Source organism: Corvus moneduloides, chromosome 13 (assembly GCF_009650955.1).
Source record: "Corvus moneduloides isolate bCorMon1 chromosome 13, bCorMon1.pri, whole genome shotgun sequence".
Taxonomy (NCBI): domain Eukaryota; kingdom Metazoa; phylum Chordata; class Aves; order Passeriformes; family Corvidae; genus Corvus; species Corvus moneduloides.
The window spans coordinates 15467324-15494064 of record NC_045488.1 but is presented as its reverse complement, the minus strand read 5'-3'; the positions used below and the strand labels follow the sequence as shown (position 1 = coordinate 15494064).

General features: G+C 41.2%; 1 protein-coding gene across 10 annotated transcripts in view; it reads left to right on the top strand.

Moving 5' to 3' along the window:
* Positions 1-26741, top strand: part of TRPM1 (transient receptor potential cation channel subfamily M member 1) — a 91378-nt gene that overhangs the window by 14677 nt on the left and 49960 nt on the right. The window lies entirely within an intron of this gene.

The window sequence follows — 26741 nt, the reverse complement described above, 5'->3', positions numbered from 1 at the left end:
AGCTCAGGATTACTTAAATTCCAGCTCAACTGGCCTTTTTCAAACTGATTTTATTCAAATAATGAGAAATAGTTTTTGTCTACTCTTCAGACCTCTGCAACCCTTTTACTTCTAATTTCTGGTGATTGTCATCACTGTTATAGTCAGATTCTAACTAAAGGGGTGAAAGGAAGTTTCAAGGAATATATAAAATGAAGAAAAATGTCACAACGGCAACTAAGTATGCATTAAAATGTTTCCTTCTTTAAGAAGATTGTTCTATACATTGTGCAATATTGGTCGTAGTCATCTGTGATTGCAAGAGAGAATATGTCTAGGTTTGAGGGACTGCTTCAGCAGAGACTGATGGTCATGGACCATCACCAGGGGAATTCCAAGCATCATCTCAGTATAAAGTGATTTACAGTGATGGTTTTTAGGTACTGACTGTGGACCCTGGCCCTTTTCTCTGCTAGAGATTGTCAGGCTGCATGTAATACCTGTATTACAGGCCCAATTACACTGAGTGCTAGATGAAAAAAAAGAGTGCTTCAGCTGTAATTTCCTTGGCACCAGGGCCAAGGCTAAACATTTGGAATCAAAACAGAAGGTGTTTGCGGTGGGTTCAGTTTTTCCTCCTCTGATGGTTGTAAAGCAAAGTGGCAAAATGAAATGCCAGCTAATACTTGGGTAACTTTGCCCATTACTTGCACAGTTGTTTCCTGGGTACCTCGTGACAAACCAGGCTGTCCTCTAAGAATCTTGCATTTCATGAACAACTGTGTTTTGCTTGCTTTGTCACTCAGATGACTTCCAGCTTCATAGGCTGGTAGTATTAACTTTATTTATTGAATAATACAAAGAAATAATGATAAAGGAAGTTGAAAAGGATTTCCCCTTCAAAATGTCCCCAAGCCTGCTTTGATACTGCAAAACATACGGCATTTTACTTCTTGAATGGAATAAAGTCAGAGTAAAATGCCCAGGCAAAAATGGCTTAATTTTGTCCCACTAATCCCATAAGACTAGTTAAGTGAAGGTAGAAGGAGCACAGTGCAGATTTTATTTTCCTTGACTTCTTACTATAAGAAAATGTTGTCTTTCAAAAGCTGAAAATTCCTTTCATGGCTTGCTTATTTTAGTCTTTGTAATCCTTTTGGTGTTTATTTGCTTTAATGTTCATTTCAGTAACAGAAACTTCACCTTTCATGAAAATAGTTATTAGAGTTGATTAGAAAACTAGATTTTTGTGCTTGTGTAATAGGCTGGGAGTGTTACTTCTGCCACAAATTATGTGGGTTGGCTCTCTGAGGTCAGTAGCACGCTGTCATCATCCAGGCAGGTGAAGTGCTCGTCTCTGGAAGTCAGGACTTCTCAAGGCAGGAAACTGGGCATTCTTGTGCTTGAGAGTGTTTCGTATTGACTGTTAATTTTTGCTAATGATACAGCTGAAAACAGGAATTGAAACTGGTATTGAATGTGTGTCCCTTGTAGGGGTGTAGTGTTTCGGGATATGTCTGGAAAACCTATGCAGGAAACGGTTAAAGCCATGTGATGTAGCCAAGCATTGAGGTTTATAATGAAAATTTCACCTACTACTCTAATCTTTTTCCCTTTTGCCACTCTCACTCTTGCTTTTTCCTGAGGAATGTGTAACAGTGTGTGGTCCTGGCCCGTGATTTTAACTTCCAGTTTTTACTGCAGTAATGCTGGATACCAAGACTACTTAAAATGTGTCCTGCTCAGCTCTTTACTCTGCTTAGTTTTCCTGTGTAGTCCCCTGATTTTGACAGCAGTGCTGTAGAGGAAGATAAAATTTTATTTCCTGAGCAGTTTTACAAAACCACCTGTTGCTACTTGCTGTGCAATTAAAGGTGTAGTTCTCTCCCTCAACAGAGAGTGCTCTAAATGAAATGTGAGACCCATGATGTCCTAGTGTGTCTGTGTTTTGGTTTTGTGTCTTGTAAACATCTCTGTTTATTAACAAAAGAAGCAGCTTATCTGGATGCACATCACTGGTCTGTCATTCCTGCTAATGGGAATTACTTCAAATTATTTTTCTAGTACTAAACAATGCTTTCATCTCTGCTTGCTGTCTCCATTGACTTGATCTAAATGTCTTTAAAATGTACCTACTATGACTCATTTTCTGTTCCTCTGAAGAGAAAACCATTTTATTGGAACAGCTTTACTCTGCATTTATTTCTCTTTGCCAATAATTCTTCCATGCTTGTAAATTCTCTGCGATTATCTGTATAAGAGTATATTCAGTACAAGCCTTCCAGATGCTCAGATTTAAGCTTTTATACAGCTGCTAATGTATTTTATTACTGTCTCCTTCCTGGCTATCAAATGTGATACAAGAAATTACAGTAATGCCTTACAAAAAATTTAGACTATTTTATCTAAATGTAGTAGACAACTTCAAAAATCCCAACAGCACTACTATAGAAAGTATAATGGATCTCTGTAATTTTTTTAAGGTAATACAGTATTACCCAGTGGTTTATTGGAAAAACTTCCATGGATTACAAAGGAGAAAAGATTATTAGACCTTCAGACTAAGGCAAATAACTTATCCTATGTTTTGTAAGTGACCAGACAAACCAGTGGTGAGTACATTCTCTTAGATCAGAGAGAATGTAGCTTCTAGGCAGAAAACCAATTTTGTCTTCTCTTTAAGTCACTGCTTTGATCTGTCTTACCATTTGTTAATGAAGCTTGAAAAATTGGTATGAAATCCCTTAAGTGAGTTGCAGTTGTTAATCTTAAATTGTATGTTTTGTGTGCTTTCTTATCATAATACTAAACTTCAAATAGGAAAAAGGAAGACTAACAAGACTAATTCACTTTCTGCTTCTAAACTATTTGTCAAGCAGCTGTGATTTCCTTCAAATTGCATACCTTTTGATGTTTTAGGTTTATGATGGTCATAGGTATGTTTGGAAGTTTTCTGCAACTGGTTAATATTGCAGTTATGGTTAAATAGTTCTTTTGGTAGCAGTGAAATAGTTTTCATACTCATTCCTTTTGAGAGTTTCAAATTTTTCCCCCCAAATTTCTGCTGTGATTAAGACATGTGCCAGTATTTTAGTCAATGTCTCAGTGGCTCAGAAGATAAAAGTGCTGTGTTTTTTACATTTTGGGGAGTCAGGTGAGTGATATGAGAAAATAACTTGGACATAATAAAATTCATTTCTGAGTACATCAGAGCAGGTTCTATATCTTCTTTAATGCTCTAAAAAAATAACAGGGCAATAATTAAACTGTTATAACAGGTAGACTTTCATGGCTATAAAAGGAAATAGAAGCAGACTATTTCATGTCTGAAGAACAGGCCAGCAGGTTATCAGTTGCCCCTTCTCAAATGAACAAAGACTGTACTTAGCAGCCTGTGCTCTGGTACATGCTCGCAAAGTGAGACACAGCAACACAGCCTGTGCTCCTCTGTGTAATGGCAGAAGGGAGTGTCAGATTGGAATAATCTCTATCAGAGTAGCTGTGTTTTTAAGAGAAACTGAAATACATTGTATTTGGGTGTATAACTTCATCCAGTTTTGAGAGATCTTTTCTACAGAGAGCATTCTGCAGCCTCTGTCACTTCCCTGCCCTGCTGAATCAAGGCAAGGGAAGTGAATAAATCACTGAACCATCAAGGCGCTTTAGTGTTGATTGGGTATCACACTGTCCTTCAACAGCCTGGATAAGAGCATTGTGAAGAATGTCTAATAGAGTATGTGTTAGACAGCACCAGCTGATCTGAATAGGAATTGGAAATAAATCCTTTAATGCCCTAAGCAGGGTGCACAATTGGCCAAGTGAGTTTTGTTTTGCTGTGACATACCATCCAAAGGAAGAATATTGGTATAGGAGAGGATTTGTCCAATTTGAAATGTAGAACCAAAAGGTTACCTCTGTGGCACGTCCATGACCTTTTTCTTGACATTCTGTTTCTTCTCAAGACAGACAATGTTAAGGTATGGCTTTTAGGAATCTCTCTGTTGTCAGGAATTGTTCCTGAGGACCCAAGTCTCTATTCTGCAGGAATGACTCATCAAGCATAGTCAGGCACATGGCATTGCAGTAAACCCTGTCCCTACAAGTCAGTGCATTGCAGGCATCCAACAGAAGAAGATGGTGTGTGCATAGAGTGTGTAATACCTGATCCATAATATGAAAGAAAGGCTACCATAAAGGCATGGAAGCTTGCTGCTCAAGATAGGATAGAAGGATGGAAGCAGTGATAAAACCTCTTGCACTATGTAGCTGTTAAAGTCACATGTACCTCTACCCAAAGTGCTGTCTCTGTATGACTGCTATGTCATGATGGCTTGCAGCAAGGTGAACGTCATGAGTTTTGTGGGAGCTTTTTTAGTTTAAGCCCAAATGTTTGTCAACTTCTTAAAACTGATGGTAGCTGTTACTTACAAGGCACATCTCATAGAACATCTGTATGTCTGGGCAAATACTGCATAACCCCCGGAGTTTACAGCTAGTGCAGCCTGTCCCCCAGCTGGGTATATGCGTGACATGACATGAGTCCTGTACAGAAGGCATGGACTGAATGTCAGAGTCAACTTGTGAGTTATGGAATAATGGTTTTTACTTTTCAACAATTTGCTGCTGTTCTGTTCAACAGTTTATATTCACTTCTGGCAACTGTGGGACTTGCATGCATCTGTGTCTTTTGCAAATGTGCTTTGCTGCCTGTTTCCCAACATGAATTCCACCTAGTCTCACACAGAAAAACCTGCCATAGGTGCTTGGTTCATGCTGACCCTCTTGCTAGTTCTTGCTTACAGCATCTCTCCAGTGACAGACAGACTCAAACAAGCCTTATGCAGCTCTGAGTCAAGAAAAATGGGAGCAGAAAGCCTTGAGCAGTTTTCACTTTGAGTGTCATTTTGTTGAAGGAATCTGTCAAGGGTGGATACTTACTACAAACTGAAACAAATGCTCATGAATGCTGAAAATCTCTTTGACTTTCAAACACAGAGAACAACAAGTGAATATTAGAGTGCTTCTGAGGTGGATCATTTTACAGTAGCAGGACATGCAGAATGTGACTGTAAGAGGCCTAGGAAACACAAATGTGAATAAACAAAGGAAGAAACAATTTTTCTGGAAAGTGATATTAATTCGTGTCTCATGTAGCAATAGTAGGTTAGTTGATCTTGCAGTGAAGGATATGGATTGGGGTACTCACTGCTTGCCAGACCTTAGTTTGAAGAATCAGCCACTGCCTTAGTGAACAGGACCTGTCTGGTGGTTTTCAATTTCAGACTCCACATTAGTAGAATCTTCTACGAATGGTTGAGATTCTTTTAATTTAGTCCTTAAAATGAGATGAAAAACATACGTGGCAGAGTAAAGGAAGACTCAGAAAGCATTGAAAAAGAGACGTTTCATGGGCGATGTGGTGGATTGGATCAGCAGTTGAACTTCACTGTTTTGTTGCTACGTGGTGAAATTGGGCAACTTCATTTTCCTTTGTTTCTTTTATGTGTCTTGTCCACAGAAACAGTTTTCTGTTGTATGTGGGTCCCAATCTCTAGTGCAACTTCTATGATGTACATTAATGGAAAAGTTAGAAAAGCTATAGCTCGTTAAAACTGATCTAATGTTCCTCTGATCATATCCCCTACCCCCCCCTTGCTTCAAGCCTCTTTTTAAATAAAAAGTAAGCCGTGAGATAACCTGCATAAAGGCTTACATTTGGACCCCAGTTTTACCTCCTAGTATGTATGTTATTTTTTGTGTTGTCAGTACTTTTGTCTGCCCTGTGCTTTTGCCAGCCGTTAGCAGGCAAATTATCAATATTCAGCAGCTAAAGTGTCATTTTAGGGTTAGCCACTTAATCCAGTTTGGAGATGGGAGAAGTCCTGTAGACAGGCATTAGCAGGGTGGAATCAGAAAGCCAGTTTGTCTTGAAAAGTGTCCTGAAGCTGAAAGGAAATAGCAAAATTTGAATGTACTTATCTGTGAGCAGAGGAAAAGGACTGGAAGGCCTTACATAACCAACAGCTGGTTCATCAGCAGATGAAAAGGAGGGTGAAGAGGATCAAAGACAGGTAGCAGGGGCTGTGAAAGGCGACTGTACATGCCAGATTGCCCAGGCTGGAGGCAGGGGCAGCAGTACTGGGGAGGCAACAGCTGAAGCAGATGAGCTAGCCCAGGCAGAACATGGGCAGTGAGAAAAGGGAGCCTCTGAAGGACTTGAGCAAATGTGGGGAGAGTGACAGGGCAGTGGTTGCTGAGCAGATACTGTGAGAATTGCAGGGGAGAGTGGGAGAGCAGTGACTCAGACCACCTCAGACTAAAGAGCTGCTTCCTCACCATCTAGGCTGTGCTAGAAAACCACCACACGTTCAGTCTGGAACATCAATATAACGTCAGATGAGTAAAAAACCGGATAACCCTGATGAATAATTGTGACATAATTAGAGAAGAGTCTTGCATTTAACAAAATGAGGAGACAGCAGGTGTAGAGAATGTAGATTTTGGTTTTTTTCTGTAACTATGACAACTGATTTCCTTAGTGCAGCTGGTAGTATCTTATCCAAAACTCAAGAAACTGATTAGAAGCTTATTTTTCATGATAATCTCATAGTCTTTAATGGATAATGCTGGCCTTTTCTGCCAGTAATTTTACTTTTTTGGAGGAGTGTGATGCTTTTTGTGATTTTAATAGCATTCCATCAACATGTGATCCAACAGGAGTTTCTCTGGAGTGTGCAGATGCACTTATGAAGTGTATCCAACAATTAAAGCAATTGTTCTTCCAAAAACCTGGCTCACCTGACAGGGGTTTATGGTTCATTATTATGCTCGCAGTGTTGGTTTTGTTTCATTAAAATTCTGTTAAAATCCTAAACGTTCCTCATTAAGGCTCTATCAACTAGATCATGTTAGAAGTTTTAAACTGGATTCATTCCCAGGACTGAAGATAGAAAATTGCATGGCCTTGAACTTTCTGTAAGACAACATTCAATATCACTAGGAGAATATCATGGTTCTTTTGATGTAAATAGGAAGCTATAAAAGCAATTTTTTGCAGTCATAATAAAAATTAACTAATCAACTGATTACACTGAGTGTGTCCTCTAAGCATAAATGGCTTAGATTTTGAGGATGAAGTTGAATGTATTTCACCATGTCATCATTAGCACCTGCTTTCTTTATCTCTTTGTGAAGATGTGCTGTAAAACAGTATCGGCTAGTATGGTGTCCTCGTGGAAATGACATGAAAAGGCAGCCTTGTTCTATAAAGATTAATCTCTAATAATAGCACAGTAAAAGATGTAACAGCTGGTATGGATTAATATTCCTTATCATCTACTTTCATGTGATTAATAGCTGAATGGCTTAAGCTCCTACCAGTGGAAAGCAAGCAGTGGTTACTAAGTTTTACTAAATGTACTGTCTGTAATTTTTTTAACAGAATAGACATTTAAATGTTTTTCATTTTTTATTTCTGGTGGTTTTAGTTGACTTTAACTTCCCTCCTTCCAATTTTCCTCTCACAAGTCATGTATTACAAATTGTCTTTCACAAAAAAGGGAGCAATGTTCGGGGGTTCATCCTCTGTTGTTTCTAGTATCCAAGACCATTCCTAAAACCATCATCCTAGTACAATACAATCATTAATTTCTATGTTGGTTTCTTAATGTATTTTACAGAGATTGACAGGTGAAGATGCGATGTTCACATTAAGCAATACATATCTTTGTTCTACATCATTGGTGGTGATTTTTATGTTGTATTTTTGCAAATGTAAAATCTTTGTCAGTTTGGAACTGAAGAGTAAAGAGTAAATTCCAAAGTTTTTTAAAAGATTTATTCTGCATGTGATTAGCTGGATCAGTGCTCAGAGCCCAGGGTTTGCTGTTTTGAAATTACCTCTTAAGCACTTAATAATTTACCTAGGTTTTACTGAAGTTTGAGTCCCCTAAATATTTTCAATTATAGATGTGAATTTGCTCATGAAACTGAAGATTGCAAATACAGGTGGGAATTAGGTGTACTGCTCATGACTTGACAAGTTTTTTTTGTTTAGTGTCTAATAAATTCAGAGGTCAGGTGTGAGGCTGTGCTGGGTCAGACCAGAAATCTGTGCTGCGCAGAGCTGGAACAGCACTGTCAAGAGAGTGCTGTAGAACAGGTAAAGATGTAGTTCTTCTCCCTCAGAGTTTGCTCCTAGACAGAAATACTTCAGATAGGGACTGCGTGGACCAGAGGTAATACTGGGGGGGTTTAGGTGAAATTACATTGTTGCCTTTTAGTCAGCACAGCATCCTTCACCAAGGTGTTCTACGGCTTAGCTGCAAGTTGTATGGAAGTGTGCAAGTCACACTCATTGACCTCATTGGTTTTGTAAAATAGTTTTTTATGTTTTAAGATTTTTTTAGCCTGATATTTAATATCCTAAGTTGAGAACCTTTTGATTTTGCTATTGAATTTTGTACATGCTTTTGTATTTAGTTCTGATTTCACTTCACAATCCTGTTGAGCTGTCCTTACAAAATCCCGATTATTCTCATTCCCAGAAGCAGATTAGACTTTTTTTTGTTTGTATTTGTCAGGCTTTGGTTTGAACAGAGCAGTAGAAAGGTGAAAAGTCAGTGTGTTTTCCTAAATCACTAGCTCTGAGCATTGAAACACTGACATGAGATGACCTGACATGCCTTACCTAACACTAGTAAGTCTGGTTGTTTAGTGATGTCTTTCATCCTAGAGAATCCCAAACCATTGTATCAGCCTTCTGTCTTCAGCGTAGTTCATTTACCAGAGAAATGCCTCCACCTTCTCAGAAGGATCTTGACATCAAGTAACACTAATTTTTATTCTGTTTTAATGATAGCTCTCCTGGTAGCTAGTGCTGCATGCAGATCTTTTCCCAGCCTTTTGGTTTACCAGAAAGGGGAGGATCCTTATAGGACCCAGGGACAGCCAGGCTCTGTACCACATTGATCTCATCTAAAAGCGTTTTTTGGTTTTGGTTTCCCACCCCAGGCACACAACCGCAATGATTACCCCCATGGCCCAGAATGCCTGATCTCTGCTGCTCAGCCTCTCTGTTGTTCTTGCCTCTTCTTACCTGCTTGACTGCCGAGGGGTGTGAGCAGCTGAGGCAGATTCTGTGGATATTAGCCTTGAGTGTCTGTGGATCCTGATCCATTTGGGCCTTTGGAAATACGGAGGCCTCCTCAGAGCCCTCCCAAGGAGCAGAGCCTGGGAGTGGCTGTGTTCCAGGAGCTCAGGATTGCTGTTGAATTTGTGTATTTCATTCAGGAAATAGCAGAAGGGAAATAACTGGCTTTTTGGAAATGGCTAGCCCAGTCATTTGTCATTAGTGTCCCACTCCAGTCCATGGCCTAGTTAATTTTAATCATTACTTCCCTCTCCCATAATAAATCCTATGGTATTAACATTTTGCTGTTCATAAAGCTTTAGTAGTTGGAATAAATAAACCCACTAATGCAATCTCTGATCTTTCTGACATTCACCTGTGTCACTCAGTAGAATTTCTAAGTGTTTTTTCATTTAAATTTCATAAATTCAGATGTTCTGAAGTTATTTTTTTCAAGTACTAAGGGAGAGCCTTGTTGCCTTTATTTTCTATAACAACATATTAGGAAGAAGGCACAAGGGCACTTGAATTTACTTGAAACTACTTGCATTTAAGCTGTTAGTGCCATTTTCCATCCTCTCTGGCCTCTAGCTGCTGAGGAGGTTTGTGTTAGGCCCTTTGGGATACTAGCCTTGGGAGGATGTCTTTGAGACACCAGAAATCTGAACTGGTGCCAGCTGTGTGGGTTCAGGCACTTGACTTAAGCATTTAGAAATTCTTTTGTTAGAAAATAATGTGAACTGGTCCCCACAAAGCCCTGTTAATCTTATGGGTCTAATTGATTAGCAAACACTGCCTGAATCAAGAACTAGAGCAAATCATCTCGTTGTCACCTTGATTTTTTTTTTCTGAAAGGAAACAGAAGCTATGAAATTTTCATGGAATGAAGATGTGGGGGGTGGTATTTAACTTGCTCAAATTGCTTTGATTTTCAAATAACTGTCATGTTTATAAGGTAAAATATTCTACTAATATTAAATATTCAGTAGTTTATACATATTAATATGACTCTCATTACTGCTCTTCAAAGTGCTGAAATGAGTAAGTGCAAAACAAATGCATTTTACTGTTTAGCTAGAATACTAGTTACTTTAAAGCAGATTTGAGTAATTTAGAATGAAAATATACTAGTAAAACATTTCTGTGCCAACCTGTATTATGGCTGCAGAAATGCTAGATAAAACATGAGTTGAAAAGGACATGAAAAATGGGCTGCAAACCTATTTAATTCCTGTACACAAAATAAGGAAGCTGTGTTCAAGTTGCCTTCTGGAGCAATATACAGAGAAACAGATGCAGCTTGAATGAGTGTTTGCAGTTGAAGCTTTCAGGGATCAGAATTAACCTAACCCCAGTTCCAGGAGTATTGACAGGCCCTTGGTTAATGTATTCTAGTCATTCAAAAGGAGAGGTAATTTCCAGGCTTTCTGGCAAAGTTACACAACATTCAAAGCTAATTTCTTAGAACTGTTGTGTGGGCTTAACCTTAAGTGGTATTTAAAATCCACATTATATTTTGGTGTTGGTTATATGCAGCAGGTATGAGTCCTTTTCCCCAACTGCAGTGCTTTTACATTGCTATTTTAATTTTGCTACACTAGTATCTGTAGCAGGATTGTTTCAGTTTTACTGAAACTATACTTATTTATACAGTTATTAACCAGAATTATCATTAGAGCATTATTCAGATAACTGCTATGTGGAATACCCATTATTTCCTTAAGCCTCCACTGGATAAATGGCCTGACGAGCTTGGGAAAAATGTAGGCACACTTTTGTGAGGCTTTTGTAATTACCAGCAAAAACCAGTGACCTTTACCCCATGCTGATGGAATCCATTACTCAGTTACACAGCACAGAAGTTAGCAGCTCTCCTGCTATGTTCAATTAGAAGCTGACACAGGTTAATGTCCAATATATCCCCTAGATGGATGATGAGATTGGGAAAAAACACAGCAGCCACTTGGATTTTCTGCATTGGGCTTCAGAGCTTTTTGGGTTCAACATACTGTGTTGCTCTGGAAGGGCTGCAGTACCAAGCTCTTCCTCCCATGGTGTCACCAGGGGTAGGGACAGGGACCAGCTCAGCCTGCTAAGGAATGTGTGTTACCCTACAGTGTTTATGCTCCAGGCTTCATCCAGTGCTGGGGCTGGGGAATGGCTCCAAACCTTCCTGTCTCCCACAGCAGCAGTCAAGTGGACAGACAGAGGCTTCCCAGCCACCTCTGACAGTGCTCAAACATTGCCATTCTGGCATATTCCCGATATAGGGGGTAAGCACATGCCTATAACAGGCATGTAATGGAGCACAGGGACTGTCCAACCAGCTTCACTGGGTTTGTCTGTCAGGCCAATATTTAGTACCCTGCCTGAATAAGTATGTGAGCCCCTGGTTTGTTCCTGCAAATTGTACTGGGAAAAGTGATCAATACCAAGAGAACTCTCTACCACATCATGTTTATCAGTGTATGGAAAGGCAGGATTTAGCTGCCAGTACAGCCTTTGCTGGTGTGTTTGCAGGCTTATGCAAGGTAACAGTAGGTCAGAAAAAGAAAGTGTCATCTTCCTTAAAGGCTTTCCTGGCCTTCATCACATTAATGATTTAGGATTCTTTCAACAGCCAGATGCACTTGGATTAATCAGCCACTAGATAGAGCTGTGCTATATAGAAAGGACCTCACTTTGCAGTATTACATTAAAATTTGGTATTCCCTAGTACTGAGACAAAAAAAAAGGATCAGTTGTTGCACAGGACAGATACCAGCTATGACAGGAAGCATTCTTTCTCCAAGATGCTGTGAAATTCCCCCTCCATCCCTAATTATATAATAAGATCCTGGATCTTTTCTAAGTGTACCTTATCATAAGACTTCAGTGAATAGTCCAATTTAATTCCTATACATTAATTATTAAATAAGGCATATCTTTAAATTACCACAGCAATTAATTTTTAATCAAGCAGTCATCATAGAGCTGTTTTATCATGATTGTGGACAGGAACCTTGAAAGCAAAGTTTGTATTACCTTTTTGATTTTTCATTTCCCATATTCCTCTTCTCCCTTCCTCCCTTCTCCAGTGCTGAGAAATGCTCACATATTGATCAACGGGTCATAAACATGAGAAAAAGGAATTACCTGTAATATTACCTGATAAAACTCAGAACAAGATTGCTTTATTTAATACTTTATGTATTTTTATTCTAATTTATGTAATTTATACTGCTAAGCTTCTAGAATGTGTTTATTATAAAAGATCATTAGCAAAACAACTGAGGATAGGTTTAGTCTTTTGACTGTGTTTAAGGTGTTGTTCACCAAGTTTGTATTGAACTGGTACTGAACTACACTGTGAGCTTGAGGCTGCAGAATACAGTATAATTCATACTTAAAGATTTGCAAAAGTTGTATGGAAGTTGAAAATGTGTGGGTTTGACAGCTTCTGCTGGGAGTAAGTAGTGCTGTAAGAACAGGATAAAAACTACCTACCTTCAGCATAAACTACCAATGGCAGGTACAGGCGTAGCAGGGACATGGTACAGGTTATTCCATGTGTATTCTGGCAGTGGGCCTCAGCCATGAACAGAAAGGAATATCTCTGGGTGTTTCTTAGTGGCATGTTCCGTCCTTGGCCCTCGTTGGAACAGTTCCAAAGTGCAGGACTTGAGGCCAGTTCAGTGGGTGAATGTCTTGCAGCCACGAGGCCATAACAATGAAACAGTTTTCTAGCAAATTCATACATTTAATTTTTGTATTTTCACTTTTTCATATTCTGTCATTGAATTAAGCAAAGAGTCCTTAATATACACTTTATCAAACACCAGCAAAATTTTTAATAGCCAGTGTTATGAGTGTGTATTTGATTCCGTTTTGTTCTCAATTCTTGCCAATAAAATGGCACTCAGCCTGCTGGTTGAGTGGATTTGTGATTCTTTCCAAGGATCAGCTGTGGATTAGTGGAATGCAGCTGGTGTGTTTCTCACACCAAGTAGTTTGGGCACTTTTTTTTTATTTTTAATGCCCTTCTGGAAATAAATCCTGCCTCTTTGCCTTTTCTAGGGATTTCATCTTGTTCAGTAGTAAACTTCTTTTATCAAACTGTATGTTAATGAGACTGAGCAAACAGGCATTGCCCAAATGACTCTTTACCAAAAGGTGAATTTAAGGAGATGTTCTTTGTTTAGTTTAACAAGGGAAATTCTTGTTAAAGGAGTCTAACTCAGTAGTGAGTGAAGCTGCTAGTCTAAAATGCCTATGATCTTCACCAGCAGTAATCTGTTAGAGACACTAAAGGAAACCTAATGCCTACTTTAATAGGGGATGGTGATTGCTCCATGAATGTAAATGCAGCACATCAGCCGTTTCTGCAGTAGTTGTCATCAGATTTCTCTGTTCTCTGAAGGACTAACATGAGTATGTAGATACAAAAATGCTGCTAGCAAGGATTTTCTTGCTATTTTCTAAGTCCGTGAGAGACTTTTCTCTCACGCAGAAGAGGTAGCAGGGAATGTAAACAACCAAGCCACCTGCAACCTTGAAAAATCTTGTTTATGGTATAGTAGAAAAATATTTTGACAATGGATGTTTTAGGATTTTGGCCAATCACCCCCAAGGGGTGGCTGATCCTTTGTCCAATTAGACTATGAAGAAAAAAGTCTATAAAAGCATTTGTAAAATAATTAAATAAATCAATCTTGCTGCACCATTCCTGCCTGCTGGATCTTCTCTCCTCCTCCTCCTCCTCCCTATGGCTGCGGGACACGGTGATATACCCTAGGGCCCAGGCCTGCGGTAATATTTGGTGCTGCCCGACGTGATCTGCACTCTCTGACGTGTCCTGCTGTTGCGAGCCAAGCCGAATTTCTCTAGAGGTACGCTGTTCCCCTTCCCTCCCGGGACCGGGAAGTCCAACAGGACTGAGAAATGGCGAACAGCGGCTCACAAACCGATGCTGTGGTACTGGTCTGGAAAGGTGTGTTTAGTATAATGCACACCTCCATTCCTGAAAACTCAGTTTGGGAATTATTAGACTGGGCTACCTTAAAAGGGATTTCCATGGACAGAGATACTGCCCTGGACTTTGCCTTATGGCAGGAACTTGGCTGTGCTGTCCAACACAAGCTCCCGACTGGGGAGCCAGCAGCGTTAGAGTTATACAAAACCTGGGGCTCATTATTTATTCTGCTGACAGACCTCGACTGTGATAGCAGGGCTGGATCGCCTATTTTGGTGATGAGTGACGGAGGAGTGTCCGGGGGGGACCCCGCTGACCGGGCTTCCGGGGCAAATGATGGTGGATTTGGAAAAACCTCCCCAGCTCCACAGGCAGAGCCTGCGCCGCCTCACCCTACACAATCGCAGGACTCCGCGGCCCCCAGGGACCCCGCGCCGCCAGAGGCGGGGGTGTCGGGGCAGCGGGAGGGCGCACAGCCTGCCTTACCTAAGCTCAGCTCGGTGGCAGCCACGGCTTATCCAGGGCCACAAATCAGCAGCTTAGCAAACTGGACCCCCAGAGCGGCTCCTAGCCCGGTTGCGTATGCACCTGCATCTAACTTCTTAGCTGGCGTCGCGCCGGGCATGCCTGCCCCTAGACTGCCTGGCTGTGGTCCGCTGCCCTCCTTGGCGCTGGATTGTTCTGCGCAGTTGCAGAACTGAGCCATCGACCTTTTAATACAGCATCTGCCTTTGCTGACAGAGTTACCGAACATATCCCGAAGGTTGGAGGACCTGTTCAGCTTGCTACTGGTGCGGATGCCAGAGCCACCCTGCTGTGCGGGGCGCGCTGAGCCAGCACCGCCCGCGCCGCCCGTGGGAGCCGCGGCTCCAAACCAGGAAGCGGCGCGGCCAGAGGCGAACTCGGAAGCAGCGCTGCCATGGGAAAACCCGGAAGCAGCGGTGGCTGCGGAGCGGCGGCCGGGGAGCATGAAGCAGGAGCAGAGACGAGCGCGGCGCCGAGGGCGGCTGTTGCCCCAGAGACAGCGGCAGCAGCTCCAGTACCGGCTCGGTCGGAACTGGCCGAGAGGGCACCCTGTAAAGAAGCTGCTGTCCAAACTGCAGCGCAGGCAACTGCAGTCTGTGCTGTCTGTTCTGCCTCTAGCGAACTTAGCCAAAGTGCCCCTCTCCGTCCATCTCTGTTCGTTCCCAGCACCTCAGAGTTGCCTTTGCCTGATGACTCATCGTCAGGCAGTGAGGCAGATGAGGTTCTGGCCCCAGGTCGTCAGGCGGCTGTAGCTGCGCGGTGAAGAAAAAGGCTGCGCCGGTCTCGGCCCTGGACCTTTCAGGACCGCACGGTAACAGTCCGTCCGACCCACTACACTCGCGTCTTAGAGTCAGTTAAGATGCGAGCATTGGAGAAGGGTGACTGGAGGTTATTGGAAACACTTGGAATGCCAAATAGATCTGAGGATTCTGGGGGTAACTGGGGAGCTGTTACACTTCATCCACAGGCTGTGCCAGAAGTTCAGGATGGTAGGGATTCCCCCAAAAGTGGAGATCCAAGCTTTCCCAGTGTATAAGGCTCTCCCAAATTCAGGGGAGCACGACAAGCATGAGGTGATTGCTTGGAAAGTTGCCCAAGACCTGCAATCCAAGGTGGCACAATATGGGCTAGGTTCTGCTGAGGTTATGCAGATAATAAGGGTGATAAATACAGATTTGCTTTCTCCGTTTGATATCAGACACTTAGGTCAAATTCTGTTTCAACCTGTACAATTTACAGTTTTTGAGAAAACCTGGAGAAAGCTGGCTGATAAGGCTGCATTAGGGAATATGCAGCTCCCTGCTGCTGATCCTAGACAGACAGCAGGAATGGATGCTTTGATGCAGACTGGTCCCTTCTCTGATCCCAGTCTACAGGGTACTTTGTCCTCTAGCGTCCTGCAGCAAGCTCAACAGGTCAGCGTGGCTGCCCTGTTGAAAACCATAGAGTTGTCAGCACCCAGAAAGCGATATACTGAAATAGTTCAAGGGAAATCAAGTCATTCCTTTCTTTTGTAGAGAAAGTCGCTGCTTCTCTTGAGAAGCAGGTTGAGGATGACGGGTTAAGACAGTTGTTGTTAAGGCAGTTAGTGAGAGATAACGCAAATGAAGAGTGCAGAAAAATCATAGATGCCTTGCCAGGGGATCCTGAGGTAACAGACATGGTCGAAGCCTGTGCTAAGGTGGGATCTGGGAACCAGAAAAGGTCTGCTTTGGCTGCGTTCCTGCAGCCTGTTCACGCATCTTCTGGTCGTGAACCAAAGCAACCAAAACAGGCGAAAAAACGGAAGTGGCCTAAGCCAAACCAAAAAGAGAACACACCGATCCCCCAGTGCAAGAGGTGTGGCAGGCCAGGGCACTGCTTGGACTATTGTAGATCCCTGACTCATGCCGATGGTCGGCCGTTGTCGGGAAACTTCCGCCAGGGTGCAAGGAGGGGGAATTGCTCTCCGATGCAGTCTCTCCCCCGGAGAGTGGCACAGGTACAGGCACAGGCCTACCCAGCCACCCTAGAGACAGCACCCAGGGATCAGACAGCACCCACGGATCAGACGGTTTTGACGGCCACACCGATTTACCAGGTTTTCGAACAGAAGGCAATGCCAGGGCTGACATGCTGGCCAACCCTGCGTGGGTAGGGTCTCAGCCTGACAAAATTGCACAAGCCAAGGCATCGCATGGTTTCTTCCATCAAAGTGCACATACCCTGCAGAAGCAGTTTCATTTAACGCCAACCGAGGCGCGCGACATTGTCAGCGCTTGTGCTGACTGTCACGGACTCGCTGCGCCTTTGCCAGCAGGGGTAAACCCCAGAGGGCTAAAAGCCTTGCAGATTTGGCAAACGGATGTAACTCACATCCCTGAATTTGGTCGGCTGAAATATGTGCACGTGTCTATTGACACTTTCTCCTCGGCTATGTGGGCTACTGCTCACACTGGAGAGAAGGGCTGTGATGTCATTGCCCACTGGAAATTGGCTTTCTCAGTCCCGGGTGTGCCAGCTTCTGTGAAAACCGATAATGGTCCTGCCTACGCCTCGGATAAGACGCAGCAGTTCTTACACCTATGGAGTGTAGACCATACCTTTGGTATCCCACATTCTCCTACTGGCCAAGCCATTGTCGAACGCGCTCATGGTACCTTGAAGCGTGTTTTGGACAAACAGAAAAGGGGAATGCATGGAGAAACCCCGCAGAGCCGACTAGCAAAAGCTTTGTATACAATTAATCACCTTACAGTACCACAAAATTCAAATAATCCCGTTATTCTGAATCATTTTCTCTCATTGCAGTCTGCAGGCAAGACACAACTGCCCCAGGCAAAAGTCTGGGTACGGAATTTACTCACTAACCAGTGGGAAGGCCCTCATGAGCTTACCATTTGGGGTCGTGGGTATGCTTGCGTTTCCACAGATACTGGGGTACGGTGGCTACCTGCAAAATGTGTTTGCCCTGACCTACAGCACCAGAGGCAGAACAGGCAGCCTCCAAATGATGGCCAGAACGCCAACCATCCAAATGGCGGCCAGAGTGTAGATCATCAGCCTAATGACTCTTCTGATGATGACCAGGATGTCAACCATCAGGCAGATGGTCCTTCTACAAGCAGAGACTGAACTTTAAAATTCTTGTTATGGAGTCAGATAGTTAAAGCCTTAAGGACATATTTAGAATTAATAACTGATGTAGATGTCTATTTAGGATTAATAGTAGAGTTGTTATCTTATAAAACAAAAAGGGGGAATTGTAGATACAAAAATGCTGCTAGCAAGGATTTTCTTGCTATTTTCTAAGTCCGTGAGAGACTTTTCTCTCACGCAGAAGAGGTAGCAGGGAATGTAAACAACCAAGCCACCTGCAACCTTGAAAAGTCTTGTTTATGGTATAGTAGAAAAATATTTCGACAATGGATGTTTTAGGATTTTGGCCAATCACCCCCAAGGGGTGGCTGATCCTTTGTCCAATTAGACTATGAAGAAAAAAGTCTATAAAAGCATTTGTAAAATAATTAAATAAATCAATCTTGCTGCACAATTCCTGCCTGCTGGATCTTCTCTCCTCCTCCTCCCTATGGCTGCGGGACACGGTGATATACCCTAGGGCCCAGGCCTGCAGTAATATGAGTATTCATAAGAGTGACCATTTTTGTACCTAAAAGCTTTAAATAGATGGGATGAATGATAAGGAACGCTAGTGACTTCTAAAATGTCTAAGAAGTATATTCAAAGATATGTCTGCTCAATTAAAATCTCAGTTTGATGATTGAGTTCCTTGAATCTTGGCTCCTGTTTGGATGCATTTACAGTGATAAAAAGATGCATTTACTATCAAGAAGTTTTCAGGTGACATTTTCACACTATTGCCTTTCTCATACAAAACAGATCCTTCTTGGAGAAGCACACAATAACTGGCACATTTAAAGTTCTTCACCAGATCAGTCTGAAAAGTAATGTTCCAAATCCCACCTTTCTGTGCTGGAAAAGTGAGGAGGTGTTTGGTCTGTGTAATTTGGCTGTGCAGCAGAGCATGTGGAATTACAATGTGCTTTCATCAATTCCTGCTCGTAGCTTTGGGTTGTGCATCTGTTTTATTCAGTTGTGCATTTCAGTGCTTGAAAGCATTGATCATAAGTCTTTCCTTTTGGAAGGACTCCTTTAACCTGCAGCCTATAACTGTAAATCAAGTGTATTGCTTTCTTGTTCATAAAAAGTGCAAAGTACTGAATGTTTCATGGGTCTTTTCCCAAACAAAACAAACCTGTGCTGTTGTGCACAGATTTGCTCACTGATAGTCCTGAAATAGCATTTGATAAAATTAAGATTGCTGGCAGTACTTTGAATAAGGTGTCTATTTCCTATGTGACTCTTGTTTCAGAATGCTGTTTTCTTTCCCCTGTACCATTCTTGAATGGCTGCTGGTGAAATAAAAAGTAAAATATCATGCTAATGCTTTATGCCAGTGAGCTGTAACTCTGTAGTAATCAGAGTTCAATGGAACTGCACATTCAGCAAAGTTGAACAGTGCTGAGAACATGTCCTGAGAGCGTCCAGCTTATCCTGAGCTTTGCAACTGAAAGGCACAAATCATCTTACCTAATCTTTCATGGGAACTTCCAGCCTGCAAAGCCAGTAAAATAAACACACTGATGCTTTCTTTCACTCCCTGAAAAGGCATTCTTTTGGCTTTAGGCATAATTTAAGTATATCTATATAATTTGTATAGCTGCCTCTATCAGAAGTGTGAACAGAGTAATGAATGCAGTAAAGAGAGTTACACACACACAAAGAAGAATCCAAATTATTCTGTGCAGTGAATAGTACATGGTCAATACCTTCATCCCAACCTTTCTTAAACTGCTCAGTGAGGCTGGATGCCCCTTGACAAGGATCTAGTACTCTCTTGGACCTGTTCAGGAAGTTACTCAAGAAGAAAAGGAGTGCATCATTTCAGGATTTTTTAGAACTATGGTAGTTCGGGGACAGAAGAGGATTCAAGACAAGAGTATATCCAGCCTGTATCTGCCAAACCACAGCCTTATCACCAACTTAGCTAGGAAAAGAGAGGCAAGCACTTCCAGGGACATTGAGATAAATGCAGTGGGATGTGTGGAAGTACACTTTGAAATCTTGGCTTTTAGAGCTGTACAATAAGAGAACTCTGCTCAGGCCTAGCAGCATTTATCAAAAAGCCAGTATGCAAAACTTATATATGACTTTCAGTAGAAGAGAGCCAGTGTCATACTAGAGAAGAAGGTCCTAAACAGGCCCAGGTAGCAGAAAGTTAAGATCAGTATTAGGCACTTTTCCCCCTCTCCCCTCCCTTCCTTCCTCCCTCCCACCCTTCCTCTCTCCTTTTTTCTTCCCTGCCACCCTCCTTAAGTGGAGTACTACAATTTTGCTGAATGAATAAATACCATGAGAGTTAATGTAACTGTATTAACTGGTAAGTGTATGGTCCAAACAGTGCACCCACAAGCTCCCAAATGAAAGGGAAAGCAAGCAGAGAAGCCATCTAAGAGAAATTCTTGTGGGTTCCAGCCAAAGAATATCTGAGATAAAAGTACTGCAAATATCTTGATAAACCAGAGCACTGAAATTCTTTAAGTGTAACTTGTTGTGGTATAGCTCTGATGAAATACAAGAAACATTCACTCTTAAAAGGCAGGCTAAGGAGGTTGATACACACTGTACCTTCCAGCAGGATTATAACAGAACAGGTCTTGGAAAGGAGATAATGCCCCAGATTTCAGTCTGCCTCGTGAAAGCAGCATAGATGTGATTATTACAGCTAAATGACCAGAGGATTGCTAAATGTTTTCAAAGGTGTGTGTAATATATTGCACATATACTTTAATCCATATATATGAGGTCTGTATTTATGTTTTGCACTTTACAAACAGAAAAAAAAATCTGTGTCTGCCTTAGCAAGCTCTGAGTCTCACTAGCAGGGCATGACTGGAAGCTCAGATGCTTTTGATCATATATTTTATACTTCCACATCTCCAGTGTTCACATCTCAAATTAGATCCAAGAGGGTACCAGACCTTTTGTAGTGAATTTATATTTCTTATAATCTGTTCAGATGAGTCAGCATGGAAATAGGCATAGAGATGTGGTCAAGTCTTCCTGTATAAAGCCTGTTACAGAGTTTCATTAGAAACTCTGTTTATTTACTTCAAGTTTATTTTAGATTTCAAAACTTCTGCTTTGCTCTGTGTTCTGTGTTTAATGAACTTCCCTCACACTGGACAGAAAAGCAGTCTTGTGATGAGTATGGCAGTAGGACAGGGCAGGAGAATGAACAGCACCATCTTGTCTTTGAACTCGCTTCTTTTTTACTTTTGCTATGAGAAACATCTGAACGAATTAATTTGACAGCCTTCCGTTGAGAGTAAATTAATTATTGCAAAGTATACATTTGTTCAATATCAAGTATCACTCTCAGTTGTTGTTCCAACTGCTGTTAAACCTCTGTGCTGAAGCATGTTGTAGCTTATGCTGCTCTGTTGGCTGCCAGCGACAGTGACAATTTCTCTCCAGCTGTTTTTGTGATGGTGCAACGGGCTGGATGTGTGACCTGCACAGCTTTCAGGTGGACTGGTAGCAAAGCTAAAGCTCAGCAGGTTAATGCATGTGTGGAATGGCATTTAGGGTTAATCTTAGATGTGCTGTCAGCTCTCCTTTTGTGCCTGGTGCTGCTGTACAGGATCACCAAGTAGGTTAAATTACCACAGTCTTTATAGAGGGATATAATAAAGCTTGGAGCTGCCATATTTAAACATGCTGTCCTCAGTCAAAGAGAACTTGAAGATTATCTTGGATAGAAAGATAGAAGATTGTCTACATAAATTTACCTGCTGAGTTGCACACTCTATGGCATTTCAAGGTGAAATGATGGTATTGTAATCCATGTGTTTCTTTCATCTAAGTGCTAGTTTGAAGAGAAGGTTGGAAATGCAAGTTTAAAGGGTAAATTATGCACGTCTCGTGGCATCTAATGAAATTGAGCATTTATTCAGAAATGCATTTTTTCAGCCACTATTAAACTTGGTAGCAGAGAAAATACTTGCATAAAAATGTAAAACTAAATACACTAGGGAGAAAATTCCTAAATTCCTTTTAGCGGTTATACAGCTGAAGATTACTGAAACTAAATAAGATTTAGAGATTTCCTCCCTTCCCAGTAATTCTTCGAAGAATTATTAACTTCAGAATCTCTCTAACAAGAGCATTTGCTGCTTGCTGGCATTTCTATCCTAATTACTGGGGGGAACATAATGTGTTTGACAAAGCTGAAAGCTGCAATGCCTCATACTGTTTCAGCAACTTACTGTGGTTCTATCTTAACCCATGTATTGATCAGCGGGACCTGGAGTTATGACAGCAGATTTCCAGTCAAATGTCCCATGATTTCAGAATGCCTCCAAGATGTTTGGCTTGGGACTAACCCTAACTTCACAAACTTTAATCAGCAGGTAAATTGCCATATAAGGCTAAGTGGGAGTTTGTGCATTAAACTCTTCAGATGAACACAGCTGGTGAAACACAAGAGTGTTCTCTTTATTGTAAAGACACTGTTTTGTGCATATGTAGACATATCTTTGACTGTGAACAGCTTTCTGGGTATGGCATTTTGCAGCTGTCTATGAGTTCATCATGGCTGTAAAATTAAGCACGTGTGTAAGCATTTACAGAATCAAGAGTTAAGCAAATGCCTTTGTGTTAAAAGCTGGATGTGAGCAGTCCAGGTAGGAGAGGAATTCAAGTGCTCAGTCCCCCATGGAGGGGCTGGCATGGATGGCACTGGTGTGTTGCTGCCCTGAGTGATCAGCACTTTTTTCTTCTTTGTCACAGCTTATCTTTGATGTCAGTTGTGCTTAAGCAGCGCACACAGTTCATTGCTGTTTTTTCTGTACAAAGCCTCTTCAAACACCAAAAAAAGAGGGTGGGGGAAGGAGAATTGTGAAACATATGCAATTGCCACTGTTGCCATGTGAAGTTTAAAAGCTTTCCATTAGGGAGGAGTAATACTTGTGACATTTGACTGTATTACAGAAACACTTATCAGTGGGTGAAACCTTGCCAAAAATAACTCATTTCCCTCACGCTTCTCACAGGATTGAACAGCCTTTCTTACATTAGCACCAGATTTTAAAAAGCTGTGTCAATTCTTGTCTGTTCTGCTTTAAAAATACTCTTTCCAATTCCAATCACTTGACATAAGTCAACAGGATTGCTGCAGATGAATTCAGAGATGAACCTGGGCAGTAAAGAAGGCAATTATTTAACTTAGTTTTACATCTGTGTAATCCAGAGAAGAACTGCAGTGATAATATTAAAAAGTTGAAAGAAGAGATCAATTTTATTTTACAATCCTGTCCACCTGAAAGCACTTATTCCCTGCATAAGCAGCAGTATATATTTTCCAGGAGCTTGGTGTTTTCAATGGGTTGTAGATTGGGAGGGAGGGAGTGGATTGTATAAAGGAGAGAATAAGCAGAACACATTTTTTACTGCTGCTGCACTGTGTGGTTTCATCAGATCCTACTTAAGGTCATAATATGTTTGCTGGGGATAATAGCCTGAACTTCAAACTAGGCAGATAATTCCATTCCATCCAAACCCATTTTGTGCAGAGATGATCACATTTCAATAAATGTAGCTTGGGTTATAGGAATCAGATTGGGAGTTAAGCCATTTCTCACCACTTCTGTTCATGGGTTATATTGTTAATTGATTGCACTTCAAGGCTGTTGAGTTGTTGTTTGTATCGGCTGTTCTACATCCAGAATGCGCGGTAATTCTTCATTGGTATGAAGAGGGCTTATGATTATTTTGCTATCAAACTGGTTCTTCTTTGGGGTTACATTTTGGCTCTTATGAATGAATTCAGATTTTACTGGAGCTCTAGAGGCTACAGACAGTGCGGTGCTTTAGCCCACAGTGCGGTAAGGGAGGTGCCAGCCCTGCCTTGTCTGTACCACAGCCACCTCACCGGCAGTTGCAGTGATGTGATTATCTCATCATTTCTCGTCTGTTCTGGCATCTATAGCTGTGACATTTGTATTAATTCTCATCACAGTTTTCACTAGTTAGTAGTGTTTTATTCAGTGAAATCCTAGTCATTGGTTCAAGCTTTAAATCAGCTGTGAAAGAAATAGAGGCTTCCTTGAGCTGTAATTTTTCTCTGTAACGACAACAGGTTTGGCTTGTAAGTAGCATTTGGTTCCTCTCAAATGATGAAACTTAGATCCAAGGGGATTTTGACACTGGGTTTTGTGGTTTTGCCACTCTCTCCCCTTCTTCAACATTTTCTTAATTATGTCACATTGTAATTACTGCTCACTCCTTTGTGACTCGCATTTATAGTTTACTGGGGCATTTCAAGTTTGGATTTGCTCTGATAATGACTGTGGAGAGGAAGATTACAATATATACCTTAGGTGTTTTTCATGTAGTCTCTCTCAGTTCCTACCCATGTACAGTTTTACAAATAGTCTTACACTAAAAAATCCCTAAAACGTTGCATCTTACAGTGCATTTTGGTAATTCAAGCTTCAGGTCGCACATCTGCTATCCATGAATTTTCCTTTTGATCTATGTATGCATGAGTGTCTATGTGACATGGCTTGAAAGCTCTCAGAGAATGCTACACAAACACTGCAGGAGAAGAAATTCAGGGGGAAAAAATTCCCTTCATACTATTTGAATTAATTTGCTTTTATTAGAGGGGTAGTTTCAAGACCAGTAAGTATCTGATAAGAAATGATACATTGTCTTTGTGTTTATTTCACTGAGAGACACACATCTGGGAGAGACCAGCAAGTGCATCAGATCAGAGAAGTGTAATGTGTTTTATCTTTTTGTTAGAAAGGCTATTAGCTGCATTCAGTAAGTGAGCTATCAAACATGCCAAGCAAAACTTATCACTTGGGAAAAGTTATGTGAGCTGTCCATTATTCCTACATAAATATAACTCATTACCCAGGGATTAGATTTTCAGTACTTGTAATAAAACTTGTTACTTTTTGAAAACAAATAAGTTGTTTGCTATCAGTGAAGCAAGCATATTTTTATTTTGGTGGTGGGAGTCATAAGGATGTGATTTGACAGTGAAAGATGTCATTAAAATGTTTTTTTGGTGTGGACTCCTTATCATATATAAAAATAATGTTTAAATCAATAAAACCAAATTAATGAGTTCTCCCTTGCTGCTTACTCCCTGCAAGCATATGGGTCCTGTTGGAAACCAAGGGAATTTTTTTCTGAGACAGTCACAGTGAGGGCAGCAGAGAGATGCATATCTTTATCCCTTTCCTTCACAGTGCATTTATATCAAGCCATGTCACAAAACAAACTCCAAGTGCTGTGAGCCTTCCCATAGTATGAGTGCAGGCATCCATGAAAACTGTCTTTTGTCTAGTGGCCTTTTCTCTGAGAATGTAATTTTTTTCACTCATGTGTGTTATTCCTTTGAACTCTGAATGAGCACTTTGGCTGAACTTGGCAGAATTATACATTTGGAATTAAATGCCAGCAATTTCTTCCTCTTACCATGCAGAATTTTGTCATAGGCTTTTCAGACAGTAAGCACAGCAGACAGTTAAGGGCTGTTTGCCCTTAACAACAGAAGTCCACGTTTATGAGGTTTTTAGCCAGCTTGGTTAAGGTTTATTTTACACACATTGTGTATAAGGCCCTTTGCTTTTACATGGCTGTTCTTCAACCCACCCCAGAACATGCTGGTTCATTCCTATAGTATTCTATAGCAATTGTGTTATTATCATTACATTTTTATAGAGATAGAATTATGTGTTATCTGAAGTACTGTTCAGAACATTCAGTGTAGGCATCCTGACAAGCTGCAGCATTGCTTGGAACACCCAGCCTGAAATGTGTATTTTTCAACATTGTCAAAACCTGTTCTTTATTTGCAATAGCAACTGAGGAAAATATTCTTACTGCCTGTAGAGGGGTCTTTGATCTCAGTCACCTTAAACTGAAGTCTTTAACAGCTACAGTTTTGTTCTTTTTGGATAAATGCACATGGCTAGGTTGTCTTTCTTGTGTCTTAAACTGAGGTGCCAGAGCAGTTATGGTGTTGCCAAAGGGAAATGCTGGCAGGCTGCATGTCCATCAAATTTCTCAAAAGGAAAGAGTCAGAAAAACTTGCATTTGATTTTTAAGAACACTCTGCTTTCTCAGGTGTGTATTTCTGTCATTGCAGTTTGGGCTAACAAATGGAAGAACAGAGCACACAAGGGTGATGTTGCCAATATTTGTTCTTAAAATGTGTCCTGCCTTCCAAATGCAGGTACTGTAGATACAATCCCTATTCTTACATAATGGCTGGCCAAGGAGAACTTGTTCAGGAGCAGAGAGGAATTAATTCTCTTTTAACTTCCATTTCTATAGAGTACCTAGCCAAAAAAACATACCACATTCCATGTCCACATTCCATTTTCAGAAGGGAGTTAAGCACCCAAATTGCCTTTCTGTATTAATTTTTTGACTTACATATTTTTGATGATATTTCTTGTCCAACAGGTCTTTTTCTAGCTCACAGAGTACCCCACATTCTAGATAGTGGAGGCATCCATAAAGGACTCTGAAATTTGATGTCCACTGGAAGAATAAACATCTGTGGACTTCATTGTATGTCCTGCCTTCATTTCTATGCTGAGTTTTCCAGAATCTTCCATAATCCATCCTGTTTCTCGTGAAGCCAGCAGGAACTTTGTCTCACTAGGAAGACCAGGGTCTAGTTCTAAACCAAAGCTGCTTCAGCTGCATGCTTTGGCATTTAGGGCAGACAGAAGTTGAAATTATGTCTATAAAATATTTTGCTGCCAGCCACAAGTGGGTATGTGTTCAGTACATTGGAGATAAGTTACAGGAACAGGGAAGTAAGTTTACAGAGTGTAACAGGCTACTTGTGTGCACAATGCAGTGCAGCAGGAGTGGGCACTCAGGCAGCCTTTAGCTCCAGACAGCAGGATCCTTAGATGTGATTCTGGATGTCACTGTTACCTGTTGCATTATGGCAATTATATCAGCCCCTGGCCCAGCAAGGCAAATGTTGAAAGTTAGAACAACCAACTAGCTTCAACACACAGTGTCCTGTGCTATTGGTAGCTTTAAAGTATTAGAAGATGCAAA